Below are 9,897 nucleotides of genomic sequence, written 5' to 3' on the forward strand. Positions count from 1 at the left end.
GTACTACGCTTAAGAATAATATTATTATGATATTTAAACAACAAACGTTAATTTATTTTTATTTTTAAGCTCGTTATGAAATCTGCCCAGCCATTTTAATATTATGTGGTAAAAACGTGGTTATCTTACTTTGTTTGTTTACATACATATTTTATACAGGTCGTTCGCAAGGGCCCCTATGAATCTTTAAATTTTAACATTTATACTGTTACGCCGGTAGGAGTAACGTCATTTATCACCGAATAGCCGAACGAATATAGAAGGATCTAATAACATCTAGAACTCTCGAGAAGTACAACGCCATCTATTGTCAGATATCGGAAACACACATCGAAGGTACTCGACTTGTGAAGAATGTTCTCGACGATTCTAGGGATACCGTATCGACTATAAAAGCGTTGGAGAGATGGCACGCAGCTAGTAATCAAAACTACGCGAAGCGAAACAGCGAACGGATCACCTGAAGCGAAGCGGAAGAAGTGAATTAAGAATTTTAAAGTATTCTTTGAGTGTTCTAAGTGATAAATACAGTTTTAAGTTGTTCTTTGGTAGAGCATTTATTTATCCCGAACCCCAGAGCGTAACAAAACTATATCTTAAAACTTTTATGTGTTCACATTTTTGTCTTTCGACAAAAACCAAGCTACGGTTTTACTATTACGCTTTGCTTTTAAACTCATGTGCGAATGATGTCCAACGGGTATATGAAAAGTGAAATAAAAATTTCCATAAAAAACGTATAACTTTTAATAGCTTTTTTATTCAACTATGTTTTAATTAGTTGTAAGAGAGCTTTCTTAATTTATTTAGTATCTTAATACTAAAGTACCTACTTGACATTTAGGTCGCTAGCAAATTATTTTAATTATGTTACAATTTAATAATTTTCAGTAAATTTTATACTAAACAGCGGTCTGGTTTTTAATCTTGCTAAAATAAAGTCTCATTAAAAGTTATGAATAGATTTTAAGTCCAGTGAAAGTAAATTAAAATCCAAAGTTAGCTTACCGATTACTTACTTACTTAACGGAATATCAAGACTTGAAACCATAAGCTGCTGCGGCAAATATTTTTGACAACATAAATTAAAAGAAACATAAATCACAATGGCAAGCTTACATTTCTAATTTTAACGCGCAGGACTGAATTTATGCTCCATACATGTGTCGCAATATACAGCACTCGCGTAATATCGTTCGGCGTTTGAAAACGGGACGAACAAATATTTGTTTATTTACGTACCTATACTTGTCGTTCGTTTAGATTGCAAAATTCAATTTTTACGACATAACTCATAAAATTTTAACAACTATTACGTATTTGGAAATTTGCTAATGAGAAAACCAGTTTCTCTTTAGGGAACTGTACGTACAAAATGAGCAATGTATAAAGTATTATACAAAAAATAAAAAAAGGATATTTTATAATTTTTTCGAAGGTAGGGACCTCAATTTATGACAAGCAGACAGCGCGATAGTTGAAAACATTTTACCGTAAAACAAAATCTGTAAGCCACGCGAAAAATAGAAATGGCACATCTATTCATCATATTTAAAGCGGTACATCTCTGTAGGAATTCCAACGGCAGAAGTTACGTGAAAAGTATATTGTGGTGGGCGTATTGTAAACCTGCGTGGATAAGCATCATAATCTTGCTTAGTTTTGGCAAGAAGCAGCATTCCAGTTGAATAGGTGGAGAAGTCGTTATACATTACAACTAAGAATTAGAAATCATGTCTCAAGATGGGTGGGTGGTGGTATTTACGTTGTAAGTTCTATAAGGATCATCATGTACATCTTATCTTTATCACAGCTCTCAGCTGAATCGCAGACTTACGATTTCCCGTTTGCTGTTATCAATATAATTTTGAAAGTAATTACAAAATACAATATTTCAAGGAACGGTAACAGGTCACTCGGGGGTTAACGTTCACTAGTTTTTACTTTAGCTTTTTAAAGAGTATGCGACTCACGCCAATCGGCTTAGGTTTTTTTATTGCTTTTTTTTATTGCTTAGATAGGTGGACGAGCTTACAACCCACCTGGTGTTACGTGTTTACTGGAGCCCATAGACATCTACAACGCAAACGCGTCACCCACCTTGAGATATGAGTTCTAAGGTCTCAGTATAGTTACAACGGCTGCCCCGCCCTTCAAACCGAAACGCATTACTGTTTCACGGCAGAAATAGGCAGGGCGGTGGTACCTAAAAAGACAGAATAGAAATAGATAAAAAGGTAGAACCAAACCTCATACACATTCCTCAGCATTTGATAGTTATCGTGTTATAATAAATAACTTGTCAATGCAGTTTAAACACATCAAATTAGCGCGTAGCGTAGTGTAAGTAGCAGAGTAACGTAACGGTAACGCATAAAGTCCTAAAGAAAAAACACAGTCTACTTCGAAAATATGCGGAAATGTTGTTTATTATAAACCAAAAAAACAGCAGGAAAGTCAGATTACCGAATCCATTCTTCAGATGAAGTTAGACAGTAAAATATTGAGATCATTAATCGAATCACAATATTGTTTTAGGGTAACAAAGCGCGCTACGGGTGACAAAGTATCGCTCTGAAGTCATTAATTGTTTACGAAATTTGATGAAAATCTGGAAACTCGGTTAAATAATATAATTTTACGTTGTAAAATATCACAATATTATTGAATTGAATACAAATATGTATTTTAGAATATGAAAAACAATTTTTATTGCTGACGAAACACGGCATTAAAACTCTAGGTTTTCTCTTATCATAATTATTCTACATTACAGATTAGTATAATTATGATTAGAAATACTACTAAGGAGGAATTCAACCATTAGTAGCGAAGACCATCTGGCGGCAGGCAGCGGCTTGGCTCTGCCCCTGGTATTGCTGACGTCCATAGGCAACGGTATTCGCTCACTATCAGGTTGTAAGCTTGTTTGTCTAAAAAGGCAAAGAAAAATTCGGGGACAGATTGGAAAGAAAGATAAAAGATAAAAACAAAAAGATTGAGGAACTATTATCATATCCGAATGATGTAGGAGTATAACTAACTTTTAGATTTTTCTCACTCGGCCACACATGCACATTTGTTTCTTATTTGAGCGAAAAACGTCCAGACGAACTTGCTAGATGCTCTAAATTTGACGAAGTTAGAAAATAAAGAAGATCGCCTCCGTAGTCCAAGAGTGCAGAAGAGAGGTGGAACAAATGGAGGTTTCTGATGGCGGAAATCGAGATCCTTTTTGGGTTGCCGGGCTACAGTTTTCAATAAGCATGTAAGTATCTTTAGAAGAAATCAATTTTCATTACAGAAAACAGACCAAAGACGTGTTCAGTGAAGATCTGTTATTAAATCAGGACATTTGCAAGCTTCATGACGGAATTGTCCTTACATGTGTCGGTTCATCTGTTCAAATCATTTCTTTGATTGTCATTTTAGTTATTTTCAATTAGGTACTCCAAACTCAATTACATAAACGTGATTACTGTATCTCTTCATTTAAAAAATAATGTTATGTCTTCACCAAAACGAGAGGATTCTTCTTGTATCCATTTTACACTTTGAATTGAACAGTGAAATGTTGAGGTTATTAATTGAATCACAATATTGTTTTGGCGAAACAAAGAGCTCTTTGAAATACAAAGAAGCCTCCTGAAGCCCTTAGATCGAGCAGAAATTCTTGACACTAGTTAGTTACGGCTGGATTTATAATAATAATTGCAACCCAAATAGTTGTTAGATGTCGTTTATTGTACCGAAAAATTAGCAATTCTCATGTCTTTGCAGTTATTTTGATGATTGAAACCAAACTACAAGTAAAGTAAAATATACATTCCAAGCTTGAAACGAAGTAAAAAATTAAAATAACCTCATAAAACTTCATGGGCTTCTTCCTCTGCATTTCTTGCGCTATCATTCGATTCTTAGCGTTCTCAATTTCGAAATTCTTAACTCATCGAGATATGAGTTTAGACCAATTTCACGCAAACAAAAAAGAGTGTTAATATATTTTGTAGGTTGTTATTTTTTTGTTCGTTTTTCGGTCATACGATTTAATCGCAAAATTTTGTAGGTAGTTCTTTTTGGCAATACCTAAGAGTTTTTGTTATATATTATCATGAACGTACCATGGTTTTTAACAAATTTGTGTATATTATACATTCACCCGAAGTTCGCGGTCCGAATTCCACTGTGTTTATAGAAAAAACAATATTCGAAACAAAGTTAAGTATTTTATAAGCACGATATGAGATGGTGCTGGATTCTGAGAAGACTCTTCGTAATACAACAGCGTAAATATCCCAGGACGTCGGCGAATATATGCAAATGTATACTCACTACTCAGTCTTAGTTGATGGAATGCATTGTTTCCTTACAAGCACTATTGGGTGAAGCGAGGAACAAAATAAATTAAGTTTACACAACAACCAAAGAGATAACATTAAATATAGCTTCATACATTCTTACAGAAGAATAGATTCTCAGTTTAAACAATAGCAATAATGATGATTGCGATTCTATGACAAATTTCAAATAAATATAGACATATATAGAAAAACCACAGAGAAACTTAAATTTGGAACTAAAGACTAGTTTAAATTAATTTTGTGATACTTTATTACTATACGATATTAAAGCCTAAAAAAACAAGCCTGTAACTACAAAAAATAATAATATGCAAACTACAATATAATTTAAAACATAAATTGTTGGCTGGTTTAGTTTTGTGGTAAAATTGCGCAATGCAGCGGCCACGGCATAAATCTGGCGGGGGCACGCCGTTCAAAACGCTAATAGCGTACACCTGTCACTGGCGCGTGGAATTTACGAAGAATTTCCCATTTCATCCTCTGTGCGTCGTGACGTACATGATAACTCAGCGGGAAATTCACACGGCACAGCCTCACCGTCGCCTCTATGAATTTCTAGTGGCATTTTTTGTAAAATTATACGCTTCGGGTTAACACGTGTCAAGGGAATCTTTGGCTTTGCGGTTCATATGGTGCATTTATTTTGATTTTTACATTGTAGATTACAGATTTTTTTAAGGTTGCTTTATTAGTGTTCTCAATCGTTTGCACTTTTGGCAGAATGATCGTGGTCATCATTTGGAGTGGTGTTCAGAATATAAGAAGGGTTGTCGTAGCCCCGTCCTTACGGAGGCATGGAACGAGCCTCGGAGCTAACCACTCTGCCGGGAATGAACATGCCATTCAGGGCAGGGGTGAGAAGATTCAGGACTGAGATGGGGGGGGCAGGGGAGACGCCATGTCGGCGTTGGCGGTCATTCTCAAACTCCGATCAATATTAACCCCCAGGTAACGAACGCTGAATCCAAACTCGACATTGACGCCACGGAGACTGAGCAGTCCCGGGACGACTCTCGTACGGACCAGACCGAAGAGGATTGCCGCAGTTTTCTCCACGTTGGCCGCGACCCTCCATCGGTTCAACTACTGGGTCAGTAAGTCCAATAACCTCTACATCCTCGAAATGGCCGCAGAGGGGAAGCTTGAGGACACGAAGTAGGCACTGTCGTCGGCAAACAGCGCCAACTTCACGTCGGCTTCCCACACTCGAGGGCAACCTCCGAATGTCGTTAGTGTAGAGAGCGTAGAGGAGTAGTACCAGGACGCTTCCCTGAGAAACCCCGGCTGTGACAGGGCGCACCGACGACTTGTCGCCTTCGAACGCGACAAGGAAGGATCTTCCCTCCAGGCACGACCCCAGCAGTCGCACGTAGGCTGGAGGTCCGTGTTCTGCAACAGCTTGTATACCAATCCCACATGCCAGACACGGTCGAAGGCCTTCTCGATATCGAGAAAGATTGCGGCCGTGTACTCCTTCAAAGTGGAAAGCAGCAGAAATAAGCAAGATATGTACTGGCATTAGCCCCTGCGCACTTAGAACGCCATAGTAACCACCACACACCACCACCACCACAATAAAGTTTATTGACAATCACAGTATGAATTAGAACGAATCACTTAGTTGGTTTTTCGACATTAAAGAGAATGTATTGGTGCTATTCCATGTACACTACACCAAATCTATTGCTAGGTAGATACTGACATGTTTAATGGTATAAGCGGTCTAATCGCCCGCAGTGCAGCTTTAGGTCATAATTTTTTTTATGAAATATCATAAACATGATATTACAACAAAAACAATATTCATTATTTATAATAGTGTCATATTTTCTAAAGAATGATTGCGCTAAAGTCACGCCCTCTTTATTTTAGTTTTAACTCAGACAATAAAGAGAGGTAACCTCATTCATTTCATAAAGTCTACGTTTGCAAACTTTACGGTAAACGAGTTTAGGTTTGTTTCTCATTTTTATTTTCTATGACTTCAGTAATTTTTATTTATAAAAAGCAGCTTCGGGAATAACGACCATTTCTACAAATTGCTACCAGTTCTCACGCATCAGAAGATATAAATGTCTGATATATTTTTACAAAGTCATCTTTAGGTATACACACTTTTAAGAGTCATTCTTAGGTTCACGACTAAATTTTTTTGACCCAATTATTGAATAAATCGTAATATATGTAGAATACACTAGTATTTATTTAATGTTAAATTAGGCAATTTAAAAAATGATCGTTAATACCTTATGCCTACTAATATCAAAAAGTGTAAACTATTTTTTTTATAGTACATTTAACAGCTGTTCCTGTACCTACCTATTTAAGAGATTTTTTTTTACCGAAAATGTATTTATTGATCTTATCATTCCAAATTCAAATTCAATTTCCATAGGTAAGAAAAAAAAAATTAAGTACAACGCGACAAACAAACGGAAGCTAGGTACCCGTATTTTCTATAGCGGAAAGTATCAGGGGAATATAAAGTAAACTTGTAAATCGATGGCCGAATTGGCGTAGGTCCAGACCCAGCTTACCAATACAGCACGTTACAAAAATCTGTTGTAGCAACATTTGGCAACGCTCGAGATACCGTCACGTTCTAAGTAAATTTCGAAGTGTACCTTCCACGCTTTTTTACACACGCAGACAGATAAATCGATATTTTGTTTTTGGAATACTAAACATGGAGAAGCTCTTCAAATATATATGTGTCGGAGAAGCCACAATTATTAACACCATCGTCAGACATCTTAGGGGCGAATAGGGTGATCAAGCTAAGAGATCGTTGTCTTAGAACAATTTAGAAATCTTCTCTTGACGTTAGTAAACGAAAACGAATAACAGTTCTTAGGACGGAGGCACCGCTCTTCAGGAAGGCTGGTTGGTAAGTGTGATGGCGTCTATGCGCCTCCATATCCTCCTCCGGCTAGGCTGTGTCGTAGCACGAAGTTAGCCGAGTTCCAACGATTCCGCAATTATGTTGCCATCTCTCGAGAATCGTGCTGCATTTCGTTTAGTTACCAAACTAATGACCGTCTCCGACATATAATACTTTGGGAGATAGATAATGACGAAGGGAAGATCTTCCACCGAGCGGGTGATAATGCTCTGTAGACCAACGGTCCGAATGTTGTATTTCCGAACTTGTATATGTGCAAGCTTATCTTGAAAATGTTGTAAGCGAGACACAAGCATCTGTCAAATACCTTGTGTTGATAGCACTGAAGTATGAAACCTAAGGTCTATGGTTGATAGTTACCGAAACATACTGTACAGTAGTTAGACACGGAAATGCGATACTAATGTGTGTAAGTTCAACGTTGACTAAGCCTGATGAAAAATATTATGAAATTCTTAGGCTTCATAGCCTCATAGGTAAGTGTGTCATTCCGATAGAGGCACCCGTCACGCGCGGACGTGCTCATCGACCACTCGATCGCCCGGCCTTTGTTCGCCCGGCTTTTGTTAGCCCGGCCATTGTTCGCGCGGCCTGTGTTCGTGGTACATCTGCCGACTAAGTGCTCTTCCTGGAAGTTTTTATTTGTTTTGTTTCCTTTTGTTATTTCTGTGTTCGTGGTACATCTGCCGACAAACTGTCTTCCTGGAAGTGTTTAATTGGTTTGTTTCTTTTTGCTATTTCCGTTTTGTTGTGATTTTTCTTTGTCCTGCAGTAATCGTGCCGCATCGCCACCTGTGTTCAATAGAACCGCTCAGGTCCGAGAAGTTGGGGCCTCGCCGCAAGGCGAGTGTTTTCTAAGACCCAGGGTAGCCCCACCTGGGCACGTAGACATCATGGACGCTGTATTTGCGGAATTTCTCCGGCTTCGCTACCCAAAGCTCACTTCCGAGTTTCAGGCCTTCAAGGCCGATCACACTGCGAGCCCTCTCGTGGACTCCACCGAGCTCGCTGCTCCTGCGTCGCCTGTACCTGCGTGCAAAGCTTCTGCATCGAGCACCGCAGCCTCCGTCGTGCCTGCCGTTCCCGCGTCGCCTATACTGGCGAGTAAAACTGCTGCGTCGTCCGCCGTGGTCACCGTTCCAGCAGCGCGATCATCCGCTGCCTCCGTCGCGCCGTCCAAAACACCTACTCGTAGGTCACCTGCGCCCGCCTCCTCGTCCTCCGACTCTGACTCGGAGATGGAGGTCGACCTCGCTCCCGCCTCATCGACGGATGGATTCACCCTGGTGCAAAAGGGTAAGAAGCGTGCCGCGGAGTCTCGAGCTCCCGCGGCCGCTAAAATTAGCAAAGCCGCGAACGCGTCGCGCCCCCGCCCTCAGACTCCCGTTGCGCCTCCAGCCCGTGCCACTCCGTCGCCGCGTCCGGTGGCACAAAATAAAGCCCAGACCCCTCCCCCGGTAATCCTTCAAGAGAAGGCAGCTTGGGAACGAGTTTCCCTGGCCCTTAAGGCCAAAAATATCAATTTTACGAATGCCCGTAACCTCGCGAACGGCATTCAAATTAAGGTTCGAACATCCGACGACCATAGGGCCCTCTCTTCTTACCTCCGTAAGGAGCGTATAAGTTTCCACACATATACGCTCCAGGAGGAGCGCGAACTCCGTGCCGTTATACGTGGCATCCCTAAAGAGTTGGATGCCGAGCTCGTCAAGGCCGACCTTCTCGAACAAGGCCTACCGGTTAACTCCGTACACCGCATGCACACAGGCCGCGGAAGGGAGCCATATAATATGGTTCTCGTCGCCCTCCAGCCTACCCCCGAGGGTAAGCAAATATTCAACATCCGAACGGTCTGTAGCCTTTCCGGAATCGCAGTCGAAACCCCACACAAGAAAGGCACACCTAGTCAGTGCCATAACTGCCAATTATACGGGCATTCTTCCCGTAACTGTCACGCGCGCCCCCGATGCGTCAAGTGCTTAGGCGATCACGCCACGGCCCTATGCACTCGCGATCAAAAAACCGCGACAGAACCGCCTAGCTGCGTCCTGTGTCGAACACAGGGTCACCCCGCAAATTACCGCGGATGCCCCCGAGCCCCGAAAATAAATCGCCGCGTCGCCCGCCAAAACCGCCTCCGAGCTTCCGGCCCAGACATCAAAGCCTCGGCACCCTCTGTGTCGCAGGCTAAGCCAGCGTTCGTTCCGGCGCCGGTGCCCAGTGTCTCGGCCTGGGCGAAACCGCTGCCGTACATGAACACGGCTACAACTCCCTCCTCCGCGATTCGTCCCGCCCCCGCGACTCGTCCCTCTCCCGCGACTTGCCCTCCGACCGCGTCCGACAATCTCGCTTTAGCGATCGACTTCTTTCAGTCGATCAACTTTGAGCGCGTTAACGCTTTGGGCGACGCCATTCGCTCTGCCTCCACTGCACAACACTTTATCGCCGTTGTGCAAGAATACGCCGACGTATACGCGTCATTAAATACGTACGTCCTCCCCTCACTCCGCCGGTAATCAATGGCGTATATAAGTAGAATAAAGCCCCTATCCGTAACGATAGGATTTTTTAACGCTTACGGTCTCGCAAATCAACGTGATCAGGTTTCTGACTTTTTGCGTGACCATCAAA

At 41.3% G+C, this 9,897-nt stretch overlaps 1 long non-coding RNA gene across 1 annotated transcript; it reads right to left on the reverse strand.

Moving 5' to 3' along the window:
• Positions 1 to 2,400: 2,400 nt before the first annotated feature.
• On the reverse strand, positions 2,401 to 4,536 carry LOC134199199 (uncharacterized). Its single transcript, XR_009973585.1, has 2 exons — positions 4,333 to 4,536; positions 2,401 to 4,086 (listed from the first exon to the last, which is right to left on the reverse strand). It is a non-coding gene; the product is annotated as an uncharacterized LOC134199199 (long non-coding RNA).
• Between the last annotated feature and the right edge of the window lie 5,361 nt (positions 4,537 to 9,897).

Source organism: Bombyx mori, chromosome 8, assembly GCF_030269925.1.
Source record: "Bombyx mori chromosome 8, ASM3026992v2".
NCBI lineage: Eukaryota > Metazoa > Arthropoda > Insecta > Lepidoptera > Bombycidae > Bombyx > Bombyx mori.